Source organism: Tenrec ecaudatus, chromosome 7 (genome assembly GCF_050624435.1).
Source record: "Tenrec ecaudatus isolate mTenEca1 chromosome 7, mTenEca1.hap1, whole genome shotgun sequence".
In the NCBI taxonomy this organism is placed as follows: domain Eukaryota; kingdom Metazoa; phylum Chordata; class Mammalia; order Afrosoricida; family Tenrecidae; genus Tenrec; species Tenrec ecaudatus.
The window spans coordinates 32,394,731-32,415,720 of NC_134536.1; the positions used below are offsets into that span (position 1 = coordinate 32,394,731).

Here is a 20,990-nt window from a genome sequence, read left to right on the forward strand (position 1 = left end):
CAAGACAGTGCAAATAGTTCATACTCTTGTCTGCAAACTGCAGGGTTGCTGATTCGAGAACACCATAGGCCCCAAGGAAGAGAGGCCTGGCTATCTGCTTTTGAAAATCAGCTGTTGAAAACACCATAGAGCACAGCGTTACTCTGGCATGAGGTGGCCATGCGTTGGATTGGCCCTGCCAGCTGCTGGAAGCTAGGGACGGGATTACACTGTGGGCCATTCTTTAAAGGTGAATCACTCTTGAGATGGCAAAGCCTCGCAGCTGCGCTTCCTCAAACCAGGGCTAGCAGGTGTGGGGGGTTGACATGGGGAGGTGCGTACCTCTGCAAATTGGATTGGGTAGGGTGGAGGAAAACGGTCTGGTGGCGAAGTGGTTAAAGCACTTGGCTGTGAGCCAAAGAGCCCAGGGTTTGAGCCAGCAGCTGCTCTGTGGGGGAGAGCCATGGTACAGTGCTTCTGTAAAGATGGCAGCTTGGAAACCCAAGGTGGCGGAGCTGCAGGGTCTTACATGGGGCTGGAGTCAGAGCAGACTTTCGGCAGCGGGTGTAGGGTAGAAAGTGCAGTGCCCCCCGGGCCAAGCGCTGGTAATAAGGACTGGCTTCAGCTAGTCAAGGGTGTCTGAGGTCGCTCTGTAGCTTCTGCCTGAGCGTTAAGAAGTCTTCTTTGTTACCCTGACACCATGAACACAGAGTCTTAGGATCCGGACTCTACAGCCAGTCGTGGACTTCCTACTCACACGTCCCAACAAGGGGCTCAGTCATGGCGATCCTTGTGAGGGCGGTGCCGGACCAGGCGGGGTTTCAGTCCACTGCACATCGGGTCTTGGTGAGTCGGCACTGACTGAATCCAGACCCCTTTTCAGAAGTCTCTTTTGTTAGTGACAGTAGGTACAGCTGGAAGCTCTGGGGTAGTACGAGAAATAATATAACACTCTCACCCAAAGCCAGCAAATATCAACAACTGACCTATGACTCCTAATAAAAAGGAGTACTAACTATGGGATTATGGATGAGGGAATTTTGGGGACATTTTTATAAATGATGTTAATCTTCATCACACAGGGGTAGAGGTGGCTGGGGAGAAGCTAGGCTTTTTGGATTTGGCTGCCCAGTTCAAACCAGTTCCCCAAAAGTATTTGGGAACTTTGAGTCCAGGGCTCTGGGGACACGTGGTCTTCATAGTAAAACCGGCTCTGACTTGTTGATTGATGGCCGCGAGAACCATGTGCCTTGCTTGGGCATTTTCAGGAAGAAATGCTAAGTAAACAGCTGAAACACGAGAGACCAGAGGTCAGTGCTTTGATGGAGATTGCGGATAAATCCAAATTAAAGGTGAGAGAGGGCAATATGAGACAAAACAAAAAAACCCAAACCCCAAAGAGACAAAGAAAAGTTACCCCAAAGCAGAATTTCTAAGAAGCAGGGCAACATGAAAGCATTTCACTGGAAGAAGCAGGAGGCTGACGCCACTCTGTACCATTCATACCACTTGCTTCATCACGCGGGCATTCCCAGCGCCCTCGGAGGGACTTGTAGCTGGGGCTGTATGATTCCACGCGAACCTTGAAAGAGTGACGGCAAATGCCTGGTCGTTTCCATAGGGCTGCGGCCCACTCCTGAAGATGTTTTTTCACTAGAGATGTCGTCGAGGCAGCAGAAGTATCCACGGAAGAGCCTGCAGCTCCGAGGACCGTCCTGTAAACGAAGTACAGGGGCCTATGTGGGAAGAGAAGAGGGGTCCCTGAGGTGGGAACAAGTCGTGGATGGGTGTCCAACACGACGGACTCACTCTCTCTAAGCAAGGCTGAGAGTCACACGGGCTGACGGTGGTTCAGCACTTTCTGTGACAGGCTCTATTTCTGATCTGAGTGGACAGGTGAGGAAATGGGCTCGGGGGGCTCAGGCCCTGGCTTCCCAGGAGCCCTCCCTGCACAGTGGAAGTGCAGAGAGAGAGAGAGAGAGACTCCAGGCACCGTGCCTGGGCTGAGGAACATGGTCATTTGTGAAGCTGGGCTAGCACCGACTGTGAAGCCAGCTGCCGTTGAGCTGATTCTGGCTGATGCAGACCCCGAGTGTGTCCGAGCAGGACTGCACTCCACAGGCTTGTCCTGGGCTGAGTTTTCTAAGGTAGGTTACCAGGCCTTTCTTCCGAGGTACCTCTGAGAGGATTCCAGCAGCAACCTTCCAGTTAGAAGCCCAGTGCTAAACTCTGTGCGCCCTACAGGCCCTCCGCAGACTGCCAGCATGACCCTTTATTTCTTGGCCAGTTCCAGATCTCAGAGCCCTGGGTATAACGGGTTGTTCATTTGGCTGCCAACTGCAAGATTAGCAGTTTGAACCTACCAGGTTGCTCTGTGAGGTAAAGATGAGGCTTTTTGTCCCCAGGAAGATTTGCAGCCTCAAAAAGGGACCCTATAGGGTCACCTCTCTGCCCTATAGGGTCACCATAGGGTGGCTATGAGTCTGATTCAACTCTATGGCAGTAAGTTTGGTTCTTTTGTCTTCAGGTCTTAGCCCCCAGCCCACAACCCCGCCCCCCCCCCCCCACTAATGAGTTTTCTCTGTTGTACTTTCTAAATGCTCTGGGTTTGATTACCCAAATACTTAACCATCCGGTACAGTGGTATTTGTGTATTCATTCGATTGTCTGGTTCCCCATGACATCATCAGCTCTGAGACAGCAGGACCAGTATCTGTGTAGCCGACTCCCGTATCCCTGGGGCCTGGCACAGAGCAGGAACCAGATAAATACACTTGACCTGCTGGCTGCTCTGATTATATGGCATGTCAGAGTGCAGGAACCTGTATGTGGTTTGCAGTCTCTGACAGCGGGTTGTTCTAAAGATGGGTATACGAAACCACAGAAACCAAGCAGACGGCATCTCTCCAATCCTCCCTCCCAGCAACCCTATAAGACAGGGCAGAACCGCCCCGGGGGTTTCCGCGCCTGTGACTCTTCACCCGAGCAGAAGGCCTCCTCTTTCCAGCTGGTGGGTTTGAACCACTCACCTTTAGGTTAGCAGCCGTGACACCAAGAAGTGTGTGGGGAAATGGGTTGAAGAGATGATGGGGTTTGCCCCCAGTCTGTTTTGAAGCCCACCGCTGCGTGTGCTACCTTGAGAGGCCGCTGCTGTTTTGTCTTGCTTTCCTTCTTAAGCACCTCCCCGCCTGTCCCTGCAGAAACAAATGCCCGGCTTCAGGAGCCGCCTGGCTTGCCTGGGAAAAGGGATGGCCTTTGTGACTGCTGCTGTTGGCAATAATCCGTCGCGTGTGTGCATGCCTCCCGCCTCGGTGTTCTCCCGGTTGCTGCGGTGATGATTTGTGTGTAGCCTTCTTCTCTTTGGGGCTGAGTGCTACCTGGAAGACGCCCTTCTGTTACCCAGAGGCATGTCCCGTCGTCAGGTTTTGTTGTCTTGTTCTTGCTCCTGCTGCAGCAGGCAGAATGAAACGTCGTCTCCTCCTCCTCAAACGCCTCCTCTCGGGGCTTTGCTGGGAGACCAGGAGTGCCCTCCTGGCGTCTGAGGGATCTCAGGCCTTAGCTGCAGGCTCGCCAGCCAAGAAGGGTCTGGAAAGGGTGGGAAAGGGCTTTGGACCCAGGAGGTAGAAACACCCAATTGAGTGACCCGTAGGGAAGTGGCTACATTCGGCGGTGCAAGTTGGGATGTGCAAAGGCTCACACGCAACAGAAATGCTTGCTCGGCTCTCCTACCCACCTGACGACTGGCTAAATGGATGGCAGTTGAACCCCTCCAGGAGCACCTCGGGAGAGAGGCCTGGAGATCTGCTTCCGAAGGACCACGGCCTTGAAAACACGATGGAGCAGTTCTGTCCTGTGTACTGGGTCACCGCGAGCCCCAGGCAACTAACGGCCACTTGGACAAATCGTGTTTATGAGAATGTGCATTTTATTTCCCTCCTGGTAAGCTTCCTGAAGGAGCCCTGGGGGTGCAGTGGTGAAGCGCTCCCCTGCCAACTGACAGGTTGGAGGTTTGAAGCCCCTCATTGACTCTTGGGGGCCACCAGTGAGTGGCGTAGCGGGTTACACATTAGGCTGTTAATGACAGGTTGACCGTTCAAACCCACCCGCCATCTCACGGGAAAGAGAGAAGGCTTTCTACGCCCGTCAGGATGTATAATCCCAGGACGTCCCGGGCAGTCATACCTGCCTTAGTCTAGGGTGTTGTGAGGCCAAGCAGATTCCACCGCAGTGACTTTGGCTTTTGGAGCAGCTCCGCGGGAAGAAGACCTGGGGGATTGGCTCCCCCAAAGAAGACAGCCTGGGAAACCCTGTCACTCACTGCCCGTGACCCTGGAGGACGGGGGACAACTGCCTTGCGGTTTCTGAGTCGGTAGCTCTTACGGAAGTAGAAAGCCTCCTCTTTGTCCCACGGAGCAGCTGGGGGTTTCCAACTGCCGAGCTCTTTAGATGGGCAGTAACCACTCGGAACCCTATAGGGCAGTTCTACAAGCAGCTTCCTGTGAGAAGGCCGATGAATGCAGTGATAAGCCTTTCCTCATTCCGCGGCTGCCGGTGCCCCCGTCCATTCTTCAGTGGCGGAGCAATGCTGCTCTGCTGGAGGGAAACTCGGCTATTCTGAAACATTACTGCCCCTCAAGACTTCCCTGACACCCCCAGCAGAATTAGTCACTCCTTGTTTTCTGCTACCATGACACATTAACTGCATTTGACCTTGGACTCCGGCAGCTCACAGGGCTGGCTGTTGCGTTGGATTATAAACTCATCGCAGGGCTAGTGCGGATTTCTCTGGCTCCTGTGCAGTAACTTGCAGAGAACAGACAAGAAACCCCTGCTGGCTGTGTGTGAGCCCAGCAAAGGATGCCTGGGATTGGAGCAGAGGCTAAGAAACCCGAGCCGCCCCTGTAGAAGGGTTCTCCTGGTGCCATAGCGAGGGCTCATCTGCCCACCCCGAGAGGCCGGTGGTTTGAACCCACTAACTAGCTGCTCCGTGGAGAAAGACGTGACCATCTGCTTCCATCAAAATTGTGCCCTTGGAAACCCACTCCTTGGGGCACTTCGACTGTCCTGTGGGCTCACATGAACTGGACTAGACTAGCTGGCACCTAGCGACAATGTAGTGTTGTCGTCTGTTCAGGATGGTGGTACCATCCGCCTTCTTGATCTGTCCCTGCATCGGTCGGGCAGGCTGATTCCACTTTTCTCCTTGGTAAAGGAGGCTTTTCTGCCTAGTCTCACCTCTGGGTGTACCCAGTGTACCGAAAGACCCTTCCTTGTTTAAGTGACCTTTAAACAGCCGTCTTAATCTGCTGCATTTCTTGTTAAGCACCTCAACTTTCTTAATGAAAAAATGAACTTCTTAAGACTGATGTGGACTTTTATTTGCAACAGCACAACAAGAAGACCTCCAGAAAGCCAGCTAGGCTTGGATTTCAGTCAGTTAAGGTTAGCCCTTTGGGGCTGTCAGCCGCAGCAACAACAATAGTAAATCTCTTTAGTCCTTCCCTTTCTCCCTCATGCCTCAGCCGCAAGAAAGGATCTTTTAACACTCACAATGCCAGAACACAGCAGCGAATGGAGTCACATTTACACATCTGTGTGTCAACAGCATTGCAGAGGCTCTTGGCAGGGTACGAAAATTCAGATACAAATGAGTGTCCATTTTGCCCAAGTGCCATTTACTTTCTGGGTGTTGAAAGTGAGTTTGATCTTTGCCAGAAGGAGGGGACACACAACCTCCCCTAGAGAGACTGATGTGTCAGGACCCTGGTAGCAAGCTTCTATTTGTTGACTCATTGTGAACCCTAAACCCTGGCAGGCTGCGGATGCTGAAAGCAACCCTGCTGCAAACTAGCTGGCTCACTGCGGTGTCTACTTCTGCCAGTAGTGTGAGAGCAAGACTGCACTGGCTTGACCACCCGTCTTCTTTCTGTAGCAGGACCGTCTAGCAGTTATTGCTTGCAGTTGCATTTCTTTCTCCAGGAGGAACGGCATTTTAACCATGTGTATTTATTTACTTATTCTGTGGTGAAAATATATGTATGCCAAAACATTTGCCAAACCCATTTCTGTTGGATTGGTTCTGACTCATAGCAAACTTACAGACCAGAGTAGAACTCTCCTCAGAGAATATCTGTGTTAGGCTGGGTTGACTAACGAACCCAGTGCCACTCATGTGTAAGAAAGAGCTTTATATCAAGAAGTATTTGTATATCGGGAAAACATCCAGCCCAGTCCAGTTCAAGTCCATAAGTCCAATAGTAGGCCATAGATCTGTCTTCAGACTCAGGCAGCCACAAGAAATGATGCAAAATGATGCAGGAAGATGACAGGCCAGTGGATGCAAAGTCTTGTGGATCCAATGGTGGCAGATGCATCTCCAGGGCTCCCACAGGTCTCAGCGTGCGACTCCTCAACAGGGAAGTGAAGGCAAAGAGAGAGGGTTGCCCACCCCTGGAGAGCCATTTATCTCAGTGATACCTCCAAATGAGGTCATCAAGCTGTGACTTGAGTGACAGGCTACATCCCACCCATATCTTCTTACAGGTCTCAGGTCAGCACACAAAAAAACCCTATCACAATATCCAAGGTTGCAAATCTTTATGGAAACAGACTGCTGCATTTTCTCCTTAGAGTGACTTATGACTGGTTAGCAGCCAAGCTAGGACGAGGACTTTTGAAAGCATTTGCAGGTGCAACAGTTGCTGTATTTACAATGCAGTGACATTGACTGCACTCTTCCTGCTGGGTAGCCATTCTGGCCATCTCCCAAACCACCCTACTATCCGCCATTATCATAAACTCAATACCTCCCCTAAGCAAAATGTTCCACTTTCCCCTTCTTGCCCATGCCTGGTAAGCCATTCATGATCTTCACTCTCTTTCTTTCTATTTAAAATCAGTGTATTGGGAGCTCATACAGCTTGTAACACAATCCATGTGAACATCCATTGTGTCAAGTACATTTGTTGCCATCATCATTCTCAAAACATTTGCTTTCTACTTGAACCCTTTATATCGGCTCTTCATTTTTTTCCCTCCCTCACGAACCATTGATAATTTATAAATTATTATTTTTTTCATTTCTTACACTGACCCATCTCCTTTCACCCACCTTTCTGTTGACCGTCCCCCTGGGAGGGGGGTTCTATGTAGATCATTGTGATTGGTTCTCCCTTTCTCCCTATACCTTCCCCTTCCCCTCCTGGTATCGCTACAATCAGTATTGATTCTGAGGGGTTTATCTGTCCTGGATTCCCTGTGTTTCCAGCTCTTATCTGTACCTATGTACATGCTCTGGTCTAGCCAGATTTGTAAGGTAGAATTGGGATCATGGTAGTGGGAGGTGGGGGAGGAAGCATTAAAGAACTAGAGGAAAGTTGTATGTTTCATTGGTGCTATACTGCACCCTGACTGCCTCGTCTCTTCTTTGTTACCCTTCAGTTAGGGGTCGTCCAATTGTCTACAGATGGGCTTTGGGTTTCCACTCCACACTCCCCCTTGTTCACTTTGATAGGACTTTTTGTTCTGGGTCTTTGATGTCTGATACCTGATTCCATCAACACCTCATGATCGCATAGGCTGGTATGCTTCTTCCATGTGGACTTTGTTGCTTTTGAGCTAGATGGCCACTTGTTTATCTTCAAGCCTTTAAGACCCCTGATGCTCTATCTTTTGATAGCCGGGCACCATCAGCTTTCTTTACCACATTTGCTTATGCTTCACTTTCTATCTGTGCTTACTTCCCTATACCTGAGCTCACCCAGCATCATGTTTTCAAGGGTCACCCAGGTTGAGGCATGCATTTCTCTGACAGGCTAAGTGATTTCTCCATTGTAGGTATACTCCTGCTGTTGGTTTTCCCAGGCATCTGTGGATGAGCAGTTTGGCTGCTTCTACCTCTTGTCTAGCATGAAAAGGTATAGTCTCCTTTTGATGAAGAATACGTGCATTTGAAGACATCATGAGTGTTTTTTCCTCCCCTTTCCCTCTGCCCCATGATGTTTTAGCCTAAGATTAAATTACAGTCCTACTCTTTAATCTCCAAAAGATAAGAGGCCCTACCACAGTTATTTATCAGACTTAAGATCACTAGTTTTTAAATATCATATATTCTGTCACTTGGAAATGTTCAGTTTCTCATAAATATTGTGATTTGGATGGAATTGAAGTTTAGGCAGGATCCAAGTAAGTCAGATACATGTTTTTAAACTACCGTATATACTCGAGTATAAGCTGACTCAAATATCAGCCAAGGCACCTGATTTTACCACAAAAACTGCATTAGAAATGTGCTGAAAAACTTGGTTTATACTCGAGTATATATGGTACCTCCTGCCAGTCTCCTTTAGTATCTAGTCTCCCCTTCTGAGTCTCATTTGAAGAAGACACCAGGTCAACGTTTTTTTCTCTTTTGGCAGGATTCTCCCGAATTTGGACTTTGCTCATTGCATCCCCATGTGGCACCACTTTGGTAACCACTGTCACTCATGACAGGAGCCCTGGTGGCACAGTGGTTAAGTGCTTGGCTGCTCACCCAATGGTTGACCGTTTGAACCACTGGTCACTCTACAGAAACCCCCAGGGGTTGCTGTGAGTCAGGCGGGACCTAACCGCACTGACTTTGCGTCTGAGCCGCTCTATGGAAGAACAATGTGACCCTCTGGGGGAGTCCTCTGCTCTCTAGGGTCACTACGTGTGGAAATCAACTCGGTGGCTGTGGGCTGGATGTTACTTGGTTGTAATGTTTATGGTGGCATCCCTGAGGGATGCAGACAGACTTGGCTGCAAACTTAAAGGTTGAAGGTTTGAGTCCACGCAGAGGCGACTCAGAAGAAAGGCCTGGTGATGACCTTGTGCTATTTTCAGAAGCTGTGTCTACATGAAACACAAAATGGCCATGGAGTCTATGCAGACACGTGGAGAGAGACCTCAACGGGTGTCACAGTGGAACTGTTTTCAGCGGCTGATTTTTCCAAAGTAGCTTTCCAGATCCTTTGGTTATCAGCCAAGCAGGGTCACTGCCCCACGCCAGACTCACCATGCACACATCATCGAAGGGATACACCCTTGGGAGCCAGTGCCTCTGTAGGGGATCGTTCTTGGTTCACCCAAAGAGAGTCATTGCCCTCATTTCCGGCGGTGGTTTCCTGCATTTCTCACTGACCAAGTGGTAGGCTTACTTCCCCTCCTTGGTTGCTTCTGTGGCGCCTTTGATGCACGAGGACGCTCATTTCAGTCTGCGGGTTCTGATGTTGCAGGTAGCCGATGCTGTGTCTGAGCCGCCGCCTTCATTCTGCAGAGCATGCAGCGCTCAAAACCTGCCTGTCTGTCCCACCAGAGAAGGCAGAAGCCATTTCTGTTTTTTCACTTTCGCCTCAGTATTTTCTATTACAGAGAGTCAGGTTACCTGTGGGGTTGAATGGTCCCTCATCATTGGACTGGGTCTTTCAGTATAATAGCTTGCGATGTTTTTGTTCATTCTGGAATTTAGGGCACCTTGGGGATGCTGGTTTGGTTGTTAGGTGCTGCTGAGTGTGTTCTGACTCGTAGAGACCCTGTAGACAATGGAACGAATCACCACCCGGTCCAGGCCATCCGGTCCATCCTCATGATTGTTGCAAAGTTTGAGCTCACTGTTGCAGCCCCCTTGTCCGTCTATCTCATTGCACACCTTCCTCTTTTTGTATACCTCCCCAGTGTTCTTGTTCCCCTTTTAGGCCTATTGTTTGGCTGAAATATGAGCGGCAAGGGTGAGCTGACTTCAGAGACTAAGGGCTATCGTCTGGGGATCCATCTATCTTTTGCTACCCAGTCCGCCTGGTCTATTTTATTGTTTTGAATTCTTCCCACTATTTTCTTGTACTCTGTCCAGTGCTTTCTAGCAGGATCCCAATCAGAGCAGGTGGCAGTGGTAACTGGGCGTCATCTCGTCCTTCTGGTCAGGGAGATGGTGACGAGGTTCAGGTGGCCCACTCGGCCAGTGGATGGATTGTTCCCATGTGCCTTGGAATTGCTTTTCTCGTCTTTGCTCTGGACAGGCAAGTCCAGTAGTTGTATCTTCAGTGGCGTCTCATGAGTTTTTTTGTTTTCTGAAAATCGCTTTTTGTTGTGAATTGGATGAAGGTTAATAAAGCACACTGTCAGCTTTATAGTCAACCACACACACACATTTTGGTTTATATTGTTACTAACTGCAATTCCACATAATGTAAGATCACTCACCCCACCTCTTCCCCGTGCTGTTTATTTCCATTCCTCCTTCTCCCACCCCGTTGGATCTCAAATGGTTGATTATTCTTTTTTTAATATTAATTATTAAAAGATCATTTTATTGGGAGCTCTTTCAGCTCTTATAACAATCCATACATCGCTTTTTAAGATGCCCCGCCATTCTTCACTAAAGTAGGACGTAGACCATTTTTCTTGGTGAATTATCGTATGGCAATTGGCTTTGGTGTCTCTAAAGACCATGGTCAAAAGGTAACTCACGATTAAGTCCTCCTTCAACTTTGTTTTCCACAAACGGTAGCTACTCAAGTGAAATACTTAACTGTATTCCGAAGGGAAATTAAATAAAGCAGCACCGACCATGAGCCACTGCTGTGGGTTGGAGTAATGATGCAAGCAGGCAGAACAGTTTTATTTTGTTGCCCTAAAATTTTATTATGCTTTCATAAACCTCGGCGCTGAACCTAACTCTATGCTCCTTTTACCACAAACAGTTGAAACAAGGAAACAGAAACGATACCTTAGGTAAAAATGGGACAGGTTCTTGTATTGTTGCCTATACTTTTAAATGGCAGACCTGGTGTAAAATTTCAACAGTGGCAGCTTGACTCGCAATATTGTCACCGCAGCTGAGCTTAGCACTTACTAAGAACATCTGCTTGTGAAGTACAAGACCGGAGCAGCACACGCTGGTCACTAACTTGATTTTCGCAGCTCATTTGTGCTTGGGTTTTGTGAACCTGTCTCCCAAGAGTGCCGGGTCTGGCTCAGTTAAGAATTAAAAGATGGACTTTAGAACCAGGTGGCCTGAGTTCAAATCCTGAGGCCACCATTTTCTAATCGATCTTGGGCAGATTATCTGGAGCCTCTCTGCCTCCTTCCTGCAATGATCAAATTACCTGCCGCCAAGGAGCAGCGGCGGTAGGGAGACTGAGTTAATATTCAAAGCGCCTCCGGTGGTTGTTTGACGCATACTGAATACAAATTCATGAAATATCGTGCATAAACTGCCCTTCACATCAATGGGGTTAAGAGTGGGGCATAGAAAGTACTTATTTATTGTAATCGCTAACATTCTTGTGCATTTTTGACATGCCGTCCGTAGCTTACTTAACAAGAAAGGTCATTTTCACCGGTTTGCGGCTTCTGGAGAAAGTATCCGTCAGAGTCAGATGATAGCCCTCACAACTTTATTTTCTTTGGTGCTGCTCTGCACTTGGCGTTGGTGTTTCTCTGCACTTGGCATTGGTGTTTCTCTGCATTTGGCGTTGGTGTTTCTCTGCACTTGGTGTTGGTGTTTCTCTGCACTTGGTGTTGGTGTTTCTCTGCACTTGGCGTTGGTGTTTCTCTGCACTTGGCATTGGTGTTTCTCTGCACTTGGTGTTGGTGTTTCTCTGCACTTGGTGTTGGTGCTGCTCTGCACTTGGCATTGGTGTTTCTCTGCACTTGGTGTTGGTGTTTCTCTGCACTTGGTGTTGGTGCTGCTCTGCGCTTGGCGTTGGAGGGTCCTGCGGAAGAAAGACAAGGCCATTTGTGCCCGTAAAGATGGACCATGTCGGGAAGAGAGGTAACAGAATGGCCGCTTGGTAGACACGACACTTGGAGCGCCCTCAACCGCGACAGATGAAACAGGTGCAGATGGTAACCCCAGAAGCCTGAGATTCAGAGGAGAGGATAGAGAAGTGACTAGAAGGAACTGAACAAAGTCGGCCAGGGAGGAGACAGTGAATTGTGGGCTGGCCTGACAAACTTTCGCCAGCAACTGTCCAAGAAAAACGAGACAAAATTTGGCAGTTTCTGTAACCCTCCGTGTGCTCTTACTGTGGTTTGGAATCGACTCCGTGGCCATGGGTGGGGCTTTCTTAGTTGAGATATGAAATATTACTGTTTCAAAATGCTGATGACTGAAAGCGTAGCAGTGCACGAAGGCAAAGAGGAAAGACCCCAAGAGACATAAGCAATAGAAAGGAAGAAGCAAACCATTTCTTCCCAGTGGTTCCTAGCTTCCAAGTCCCTGGGTGCCGCCAGTGGTGCCCAGTCAGCTGCCGTCCTGAAGGCTGGCAGGTGGACCCTGCAGACCAACACGGGAGGCGAGACCTGGCGAGCTGCTCCCGTAGAGTGTTGTGAGCTGCCCCCAACTCAGCTCCACTCGCAGCCTTCCACGGTACCGCAGAGTGAAATACTGCCCAGGACGGCGTCATCCTCACAGGTGCTGTTAGGTTTGACACCGTTGTCGCAGCCTCTGTGTCAGTCTGTCTCGTCAGGAGTCTTCCTCTCTCTTGCCGCCCTTCTGCTTTACCGAGCATGTGGGCCTTCTACAGGCGCTGGTCTCCGCCGTAGGTAGGGGAAGTCTCAGCAGCCTCTCGCGTCTAAGGAGCCATCAAGCTTACGGTCAAGAAACCCTGTGGGGTAGTTGTACCCTATGACCCATGGGGGCCACGGTGAGTGGGAATCAATTGGACAGTCATGAGTCTAGAAGATTCCCCAATGGATCTATTCCTGAGTGGATGCTGAGTTCTAATAAACGGCTCTTATCTTGCTTGGTCCATGTATTTTGTGCTTTCCGTTTCTGTCCGTGGCTCTCTAGGGATACCACGAGATGCTAGCTGAACTACTGGTGGTGTGACCCCCACCCCCCCGAGAACAGCTTGGCCGTCTGCTTCTATGAGGATCGCTGCCCGGCGGTTGTGCCCGGGCCCGGAAGGGCGCTAGGGGTGGAATCAACTCGATGGCACCAGCAACGGCCAAGAGCACTGCTCTCAACATCTGAAAACCGGCCGCAAGATCTGATTTAAGGATGATTCCCAAGAGTCAGTTTGGTGGCCCTAACCTGTCCCCCTCTCTGTGTCCCTAGTAGTAGTCTTTGCCCTCCTCTCACGTACTTTCATCAGCCAGCGTTTGGCTTGGTTTCTTCCAGCCCCGTTTCAGCGGCCTCTTGGCTTTCAAGCAGCGTGGCTGAGTCTGAGTGGCTGGCGTCTGTGGGGGACGAAGCCTGGTGGGCTCAGGAGACAGATGGTTGTGGGGCCCGTCTGAAGTGATTCAAGTTTTGCTTTTTTTGGTCCTGCTGATCTTTGAAGCAGACATGTTAGGAACCCCCAGAGAAAACTCTTTTTCTATCAAAGAGACCTTATGTCCCTTTGAGACCCTGAAAAGGGTACCTTGGAGCTCTTCGTCCCGTCGAGAAATTCTGCCCTGTCCTTAACCCGATTTCTTCTGGATGACTTCCCTCTTGTGGGATGGGAGCTCTAAATCATGGGCACTAGACAAGGCAGACTCTGCGCCAAGCAGCTTCCCCAAAGTCTCAGCTGGCCTCTCTGCCTTGAATGTAACTGGGCCGGCAGGTCCCCTTGGAAGATACAGGGTTTTATTTATTTATTAATCATTTTATTGGGGGGGAGGGCGCTCTTACAATCCATCATTCAGTTGTATTAAGCACACTCGTACATACGTTGCCATCAACAATTCCAAAACAATGCCTTTCTACTTGAGCTGTTCGTTTCAGCTGCTCTTTCCCCCCCCCCTCCATCCCCCACCCTTCCCCCCTCCGGACTCCTTGATCAATTGTCTATTATTATTGTCATTTCGTATCTTAAACTGCCCATTATCTCCCTTCACCCACATTTCTGTTATTCGTCCCCCTCGGGGGATGGGGCTGTATATCCAATCTTAGGAGGGGTTCCTCCTATCCCTACCCCCTCCCCACCATCCCCTTACCCTCATGAGATTGCTACTCCCACTGCTGTTCCTGAGGGTTTTATCTGTCCTGAATCCCATGTGTCAAGATCTCTTATCTGTACCAATGTGTATGCTCTGGTCTAGCTGGATTTGTAAGGTAGAATGGGGTCATGGTGGTGGCAGGTGGAGGAAGACACAGTTTTGATTGGATTTTTCTATGGAAGGCATCATAATGAGACTAAGACAAGGCATGCATATTATTGAGACAATTTGTTGGCAGCCCTCTACTCTCCCAGAGACACTTAAAAAAACAAGACCAACAACAAACTCGAGTGTGTGTGAACTGGAATCCTGGTTGCAGTCCTGTGTCACTTACCTTTGCAGATCTTAAAAGAGCCTCATGCCCACGGCAGACATTCTTTACCAGTTAAACGATTGTTTGGTTTAAGACGTAAGGGGACACTTGGGGTTTAAGGTTAAAGATAAGGTTTAGGAGGGTGGGGGGTCTCCAGCCTCCATGGCTTTATAAAGTTGGGATTCCATAGGAATGTGAAGTTTTGTACTGTTTTTCTCCCCTTTGATCCTGACTCAGTTTTAGAATTTGGATCACAATGTTCAGTAAGGGAGTCAGGTATCACCCTGTTCTGGTCTCCTGACAAAGAAGGAAGTTGTTCATGGAGGCAATTAGCTGCTCCTTCTGTTTGCTTGTTCCATTCCTCTCGATTGCTCCAGGCAAATAGAGACCCTTTGCTGTGCCTCAGTGCCTGCCGGCAAGCTTTAAGACTGAGGCACTGCACATTGAAGCAGGAGGTAGAACAGAGGCATCAAACACATTTCAGCTCAATTACCTGAGATGTCCCGCAAAACCATGACCCTTAATTTCCATTTGAAGGAATCGAATCCCAAGAGTTGTTTGGTTGTCCATAAGAAACTTAAGCAGATTCTATTTTGTTGTCATGTAACTATATCTATCAGTCAAATTTTGGCAATGCAACTTTTGTAAATTGGCTATGTAGCTGTATCTTTAAAAGTGCAGTTTTTTGGTTATCATATGTCAAAGCCACCACTTGTCAAGTTGTGGTGGCTTCCATGTTGCGGTGCTGGTTTACACTGTGACACTGGTACTTCCAACACCAGTGGGGTCACTAAGGGGCAACAGGTTTTCGCAGAGCTTCTAACCCAGTGGTTCTCCACCTTCCTAATGCCATGACCCTGTAACACAGTTCGTCAACCATAAATTATTTTCATCGCTACTTCACAACTGTAATTTTGCTACTGTTATGAATTGGGTGACCCTGTGAAAGGGTCTATATTAGACAGTGTTCTCTAGAAAGACAAAACCAGGACTCTAATGATTATATATATATATATATATATATATATATATATATATATATATTATATATATATAACAAAAGAAACAGTTCATTAATCTATAAAGCAGTACAAATGGCTCAGTGCAACTCACTTCCATGAGACAGCTAATACACTGGCAGCCCTTCAAGTCTATAGCGCATTTCCGGCACAGGCAGCAAACCGCAAGGCAGGTCAGCAAGAGTCAGCCAGATGACAGGGTCCGCTCAAGTGAGGTATACTCTAGTAGCATGGCAAAGCAGGTCTTGAAGGAACCTCAAACTGCAGCGACAGTCTATGGGTTAGGTGTCCCACCGGTAGTATAGCTTGCAAAATGAGGCAGAGAGCAAGCTATGGCAGCTGGAAAGGCGAGACCCACTGAGTTGTTTATCTCTCTGCCCCTGAATTAATCCCTCATGTGTTCATTGGCCATGTTGGCACAATGAACCTACCTATCACAATCCACCCCTTGGCAGCTTGGCACCTGTACACAATTCTTTAGCCATATATAATTTCCAGACATTAATGAAATCACACTTAACCTCAAACATCTATCATACATATAAATGAAAGCACACTGAGTCCAATTGTATCCGATACATCATACATGAACAAAGGAAAGATATTCAATAAGCACATATAAAAAAAACCCTGACAAACCTCACTTTTGCAATTGATCACGTGGTCGTAACTGATAGGTAGAACTACCTTCTTCTACTACCCATTCTGAATTACCTTTGCCCTTGGCAAGCAGCTGTGGCTGCTTTGGCTTTTTTTGCCGGGTGGGGTGACTCAGACCTTCATTCCTGAGGGATCTGGGTCATTAGACGTCCTGTCAGGATTGAGTTGCTGTAACTTACCATTTACTTTAATCCCAGGGCATGGTAGCACTAAGAGTCGGCCTATGGGATCTCCTGGATTCCAGACATGTTCTTCTTTACCTCCATATGTACTACCAGTCCAATTTCTCCTTGGTAATCAGGATCAATTTCACCACTCATTACAGTAATACTCTTCCTGACCTGTTGATTCTGAGGCATGAGAAGCCCAAAGTGGCCAGGGAGCATTCTCAGCTGCCGGTTCAGTGGAATCCATGCTGTGTTTCCAGGTGGGAGAGTTCCTTTCTTCGGGACCAGGACCTCCAGGCCTGAGGAACACAGGGTTGCTGGGACAGGAAACAAAAATGCTGCAAAGGGATCACTAGGAGTAACAGTGAGTGGTGCCACTCCAGCTCCCACCCCTTGATTCCTGGACCCATGAATTCTGGCTATTGGAGACACAGCACCACATATTGGCCGCTGGTTTAGAGCTTATACAGCTTCCTGGAGAACATTGCCCCAGCCCCGCAAGTTGTTGCCACCTAGTTGGCGCTGTAATTGTGTCTTTAGGAGCCCATTCCATCATCCTATCAAGCCGGCAGCTTCAGGATGATGAGGAACATGATACGACCAGTGGATTCCATGGGAATGGGCCCATTGCCGCACTGCATTTGCTGTGAAGTGAGTTCCTTGATCTGAAGCAATGCTATGTGGGATGCCATGCCGGTGGATGAGGCATTCTGTAAGTCCACGAATAGTAGTTTTGGCAGAAGCATCACGTGCAGGGAAGGAAATCCATATCCAGAGTAGGTGTCTGTTCCGGTAAGAACAAAACGCTGCCCCCTCCATGATGGAAGTGTCCCTATATAATCGACCTGCCACCAGGTTGCCGGTTGATCTCCCTGAGGAATGGCCCATATCTTGGACTTAATGTTGGTCTTTGCTCCTGGCAAATGGGGCACTCAGCAATGGCAGTGGCCAAGTCAGCCTTGGTGAGTGGAAGTCCATGTTGCTGCGCCCATGCATAACCTTCATCCCTGCCGCCATGTCGACTTTGTTCATGTGCCCATTGGGCAATGACAGGAGTGGCAGAGGAAAGAGGAGGACCAGTCTCCCCACAGCGCGTGTCATCTTATCCACTTGATGGCTAAAGTCCTCCTCTTCAGAGGTAGCCCTTTGGTGAGCATTCACATGAGACATGATTACATTTACTTTCTTGGCCCATTCAGAGAGATCTATCCACATACCTCTTCCCCACACCTCCTTGTCACCGATTTTCCAATCATGTTCCTTCCAATTTCCTGACCATCCAGCCAAGTCATTAGCCACAGCCCATGAATCAGTATACAATCTCACATCTGGTCATTTCTCCTTCCAGGCAAACTGAGCAGCTAGGTGCACTGCCTGAAGTTCTGCCCATTGGGATGATTTCCCTTCACCACTGACCTTTAGGGAGATGCCAGAAAGGGGCTGTAGTGCTGCTGCTGTCCACTTACGAGTGGCATCTGCATGTCATGAAGAGCCATCAGTAAACCAAGCATGGATTTCTGTTCTTCAGTTAAATTATCATAAGGAACTCCCCAGATGGCCATAGGTGCAGACTGAGAGAAAGAAGGTACTGTGACAGGAGTGGAGACTGTGGGCATTTGGGCCACTTCTTCATGCAGCTTACTTGTCCCTTCAGGTCCTGCTTTGGCCCAATCTTGTACATATCACGTCCAGTTAGCAATGGGGTGTTGCTGCGCACATCCAACTTTATGACTCTGTGGATCAGACAATACCCAGTTCATGATGGGCAGTTCAGGCCTCATGGTGACTTGGTGGCCAATGGTGAGGCGTTCAGTCTCCACCAAGGCCCAGTAATAGGCCAACAGCTGGTTTTCAAAGGGGGAGTAGTTGTCTGCAGAGGATGGCAGGACTTTCCTCCAAATCCCAATGGTCTACGCTGTGATTCACCAATAGGGGTCTGCCAAAGATTCTACACTGCATCTCTATCTACAACTGACACCTCTAGGACCATCGGGCCAGCTGGACCACATGGTCCCAGTTCCAAAGCAGCTTGCACGGCAGCCTGAACCTGTAGCAGAGCCTTTTCTTGTTCTGGGTCCCACTCAAAATTGGAGGTTTTTCATGTCACTTGAAAAATAGGTCGAAGTAGAACACCCAAGTAAGGGATATGTTGCCCCCCAAATCCAAAGAGTCCCACTAGGAATTGTACCTCCTGTTTTGTTGGTGGGGGGAGGGGGACCAGATGCAATAGCTTATTCTTCATTTTAGTAGGAATGTCTCGACATGCCCCACACCACTGGACGCCTAGACGTTTTACTGAGGTGGAAGGTGCCTGCACCTTCCTTGGGTTGATTTCACAACCTCTTGCCCACAGATGTTCTAACAATGAGTCTAGACTCTTTGATACATCCTCTTTAGTGGGTCCAATCAGCATAATGTCATCAATATGATGGACTAGTGTGACATTTTGTGGCATGGACAGGGGTTCAAGGTCCCTTCGGACTAAATTATGGCCACCTCTGGTAGCCACTGAGGAACTTTGGTCTCAATAGATTTGTGTGCTCTTGTCATTTTATGAGTAAAATTAAAGGTATTTGTCCTTGTGTGATTGAATCATCGTAGTGTACTCTGCAAGCTTCATCCATATTGTAGCGTGAATTAAGTCTTCCTCTCACTTGCTGACTAAGTAGCATTCCACTTTATGTATGTCCCACATTTTCCTTATCCAGTTATCTGTTGAAGGGCAGTTAGGTTGTTTCTGCTTCAGGGAAATTGGGGATAGTGGGACATTGAAAATCAGTATGCAAGGATCTGTTTGTGTTTCTGGCTAGCTGCCTAATGGAGCTCCTGGGTCATGTAGTAGTTCTATTTTTAGTTTGAGGCCCCACCACACTGTTTTCCACAACACAGTACCATTTTGCATTCCCACTGTACCATTGCCATTGGCCCTGGCAATGCAGAAAGGTTCTCATCCCCCTCATCCTAGACAGCACCTGTTATTTTGTGTTTTTGTCATTGTCGCCATCCGAGTGGGGTAAAATGGCATCTCTGTTGGTTGTCATTCATTGGGCTTTGTTAGGTATTTTAAAATCTCGGCCCTGTTGATAGGCAAAAGAAAACTACTACTTGATAATTGATATAATGTGCATTTATTAGTAGTGAGGGGTAGAATATTTTTAATGCTTTATATACTCTTACTTTGCACTTGTTTATCATTTTATTTATACTTTTGCAGATTTGCAGCTTATATCAATAGCCTCTTTTCTATTGAAATGTTTTTGTAGTTGACTGCTTATTCTAATTGCCCAAGAAGAGGTGATTTAGAGAATTGTTAACCTACATATGACACATATTTAACAAACTAGTATCCTCTGCTCATTTTGTTACAAATTTCATTGTGCTTTTAAGTAGGGTTTTATAAAAAAATTTACCATTATGTTTTATAAATGCTATTGAAATTATAAAGGATGATTTTGGTTTTCAGGATAATTTTTCACCCTGACATCTTACAATATCGTATTAGTGTCATGAAGAGTTATTCAGCTTATTCTGTTGGGTTTTTTTGTTGTTGATGATGACAATAATGTCTACAACTGAAAATCATCATATTTTATTTTTAAATGTTTTCTCTAACTTTAAAATAGTGGATTATTTTGTCCTGTTTTGTTCCTTTTAAATTTTCACTTGCTGGGATTTTTAGGAAGCCAATTTCTTTTTTTTTTTTTTCCCCAAGAAAGAAAAGCTTGTAGTTAGTTCAAGGATCATTTGTTGGCCTTTAGGAGTGTTTTCCAGTCCAGTGTGTTGGGGCACCCTGCCCTGGCCCCAAAGTCCACTTTCAGCATTCCCTGGGGACCTTGCTGCTCCATTCCCTTGCTGTTCCGCTGCACTCCCCCAGTGCTTTGCCTCGGTGTGGTGGGATCAGGTCAGGTGCAATTCCCACACCGTGTCTCTGGTGCTGTCCCCTGAAGCGCCTTTAGGAAGCCAATTTCTAATGGGAATAGTCAACAGCCTAGTCTTGTTTCTGATTTTCCTGTGAATAAGCATAAACTTGACAGTTGCTATGACATGTATATTATTCTTCATATTAAGAAGGATCCTTCTATTTTTAGTTTTCAATTACTTTGAAATGGAAATGGGACATCTCTAGAGATCCTACGGGTTTTCCATCGAGTAAGGTTTACACCCGTGGCTGTGTGTTCTTATAATGTATTTTAGTATATCTTTCTTTCATCAAGTCATTCCTACATTTCCCAAATAATTTTTAAACCCCTGATCTCATATTCTTAGAGTATAATGCTTGATACTTTTTGTCAGTTTTTGCTCATAAATGAGTGTGAGATGAATTTTGATTTCATTTTGTGACAAGACTGTTAAATTTCCATCATCTGGCTTATATTACCTGGGTACTCGTCATCACTGAACTTTCACGGATTGTGTTTCTTCTGTCGTCATCTTTTCCTACACCTTTCCCCAGGGACTTGCCATTACTATTGTTCAGTACCATCCAGTTGGTTTTGACTCAGCTACCCCGTGTGACAGCTGCCCCACAGCATTTTCTAGCACGTGGTCTTTATGGGACACATCACCCTTGGAGCCTCTGGGTGGGTTTGAACTGCCAGCCTTTTGGATCACAGCCTAGCACTTAGCTGTTGCACTACCAATGCTCCTTAGGCATCTGGTAATCTGGGTGAGTTCGCAAACTAACCCTTTAATAAAACCTCATTTTATATTAATCACTTAATGGTATTGTCTGTGGATCTACCTTTTAAGCCTTTTAGAGATTGAAACCTATATAAGCTTTCTTAGGGGGTTCTCTGAGGGTAGAGTGGTTACACCTATGGCTGTGATCTAAAAGGTTTGTAGTTCAAAACTATCAGTTGCTTCTCTGAAGAAAGACGAGGCTTTCTACTCCCATAAAGTTACAGTCTC

General features: G+C 47.6%; 1 protein-coding gene across 1 annotated transcript in view; it reads left to right on the forward strand.

Moving 5' to 3' along the window:
• MAP3K5 (mitogen-activated protein kinase kinase kinase 5) overlaps positions 1–20,990 on the forward strand; it is a 233,375-nt gene that overhangs the window by 58,710 nt on the left and 153,675 nt on the right. The gene's annotated exons all lie outside the window — the stretch shown is intronic.